Source organism: Chanos chanos, chromosome 9, assembly GCF_902362185.1.
Source record: "Chanos chanos chromosome 9, fChaCha1.1, whole genome shotgun sequence".
Taxonomy (NCBI): domain Eukaryota; kingdom Metazoa; phylum Chordata; class Actinopteri; order Gonorynchiformes; family Chanidae; genus Chanos; species Chanos chanos.
In genome coordinates, this window is record NC_044503.1 from 31,881,984 (window position 1) to 31,884,483 (window position 2,500).

Sequence of the window (2,500 nt, forward strand, 5' to 3'; positions counted from 1 at the left end):
TGTCCCCCATAAAATCATCAACTGTCAGATGCTTATGTCATCGTTTGCACATTTGTTCCACACAACATCACAAAAACATGGTACACACACACACACACACACACATACACACACACACACACGCACGCACGCACGCACACACACACACACAGAATACAAGTAACCCTGCAAACCACATGACACACTCCTTAAGAAACACACACACACACACACACACACACACACACACACAGAATACAAGTAACCCTGCAAACCACATGACACACTCCTTAAGAAACACACACACACACACACACACGCACACACACACACACACACAGACAGAATACAAGTAACCCTGCAAACCACATGACACACTCCTTAAGAAACACACACACACACACACACACACAAAACCAAGAGAGAGAATATATGTGGAACTATGCAAAACACATCACATAATTCATGAACAGAAAACATAACAGTATCAAAGTCTCATCTAAAGAGAAAAAGAGTAAAAAAAAAACAAAAACATTGCTGGTCAACATATCTTAATATACTACGCAAGCACCTCTTGTTTGTCCACTCTAAAAACGTCATGAATGACTGTGAATATGCATATGAATGAAACAGTGCATCTCCATTTATTCCACTGCATCTCAAATGATAGATGGGCATCAAGGGCAATATTCAATATGAGAGAGAGAGAGAGAGAAGGGGGAACAGAGAGCGAAACAGAAACAGAAAAGGAGACAGGTTCTCCTGGTTGACCAGTGTGTACCAGACAGAAACGTTTAGACTCATTGTTCATATCCAGTCTTGGCCTCAGCGCTCCAGAGCTCCACTCCAAATTCTATTACAGTGTGCACCTCCGTCTGTGGTCTGGCAAACCACCTACCTTTAACAGATTACACCCCCCCCCCCCCCCCCCCTCCCAAAAAAAGACCGTACCATACCTCAGCTAAGTATCTTACTTTAGATTACTTCAGACACTCTTCAAACTTTTTCCCCTCCTGAGAATATATGGAGATTTTAGAGTGTTGCTGTGGAGGGATGAGGAAAAGGCTTTATATATTGCTTTTCTTTCTGATCAAACAGCGTTTTATTATTCCAAAACAACGGGATTCCGATCGCTGAGGAGTGGACGCGAGAGGTCGGGGGGGGGGGGCTATCGCTCATATGCTAACAGCTGAGTACAGCCTTTCCTGCCCTTTTTCGAGCGGCGTTGCATACTTGTATGTGCAGGCAAAGTATTTCCGACGAAACCAAAGCTATCTTTTTTTCTCTGGCTTCTGGTGTTCCACTTTATTGCATGATTGGCAAATTAGCGACACAGCCGAAGGGGATATCCGTTTTGTCTTTCAGTTTAGAAAGTACTTCTGAGAGACGGTGCGAGAAAATACATAAACGGCGCCTTTCCCCAAAGCAGATGACCTCCAGACAAACCTCTTAATTATTGCCGTTTGTTTGCTCTCTTTTAATTATCCCATAACTTCTTGTTTTTCATTCGCAGGAGGGAATACAAAAGGAAAACTCAGCCATTAATCGTAACGTATCATAATCGTATTATCTTCCCAAAGGGATCCGTTGAGTATATTACATGGTGTCATCGCCTTATCGTACAACACATGAAAATCAATAAGAACAAAGTATTAAGAAATGTGCCACGTGGAGTTGTACATTCCCACCTGAACAGTGATGTCTGAACACCACAAAAAAGAGCGTGTGTCAATTATGGAAAGAGAGATTTATATTTATATATGAATTTATATATGAAAGGTTAAACCAATTCTAAACAGGGCACATAATGAAAAGGGACAAACTCCGCAGCTAGACTGTAAGCGAAACCAGCCGACTTGCATTGCCAGCGTAAAACAACCAACCTAATCTCACACCCAGTCCTGGACATTAAATTGACTTGTGCTCAGTTCAATTCATGTTTCTGCCCCATCACTTTTAATTGTTTTGTTTCCGTGGGCTATATGAAAAGCTTTTTGCTGAACTAATCTTCGACAACACCCTGCAACTTTTTGCTGTTGTTGTTATGTTTTTTGTGTTTGCTTTTTTTGAACGCTTCTGAGGGGCTTTAACGAGAGATTTTTTTTTTCCATAATTGACTGGAGGGTTGTATTCATCTTCCCGAGGCTTCGCGTGTTTAGCCTCTCGTTGTTTTGGCGGGGTATACAATTCATTATTTGACTTTTTTTGTTGATGTGGTTTTGAATTGCACTGCTTACATTTGATTATTACGTTCTTGAATGTTGCCACTTCACTTCCCTGCCTACTAAATACATTCAGAGTAATCCAGAGTCTATTAGTCTTGCATAGACTAGCTCTGCAGTATATCTGCCTAGAGGTAAAATCAGTTAGACACTATTCCCAGTACCCACTTCAGTTAGGACCTGCTAGCTTAGTAAGGTCATTATTAAAAGAGCCATTTTTGGGGGGCGGGGAGTTATTGTTCAAGTGAGCAAACAGGCCCCTGGCAAGGGTAAAATGTGCTTTCCTATTCACACGGGTT

General features: G+C 41.7%; 1 protein-coding gene across 1 annotated transcript in view; it reads right to left on the reverse strand.

Moving 5' to 3' along the window:
- Positions 1-2,500, reverse strand: part of kcnn3 (potassium intermediate/small conductance calcium-activated channel, subfamily N, member 3) — a 36,432-nt gene that overhangs the window by 24,971 nt on the left and 8,961 nt on the right. The gene's annotated exons all lie outside the window — the stretch shown is intronic.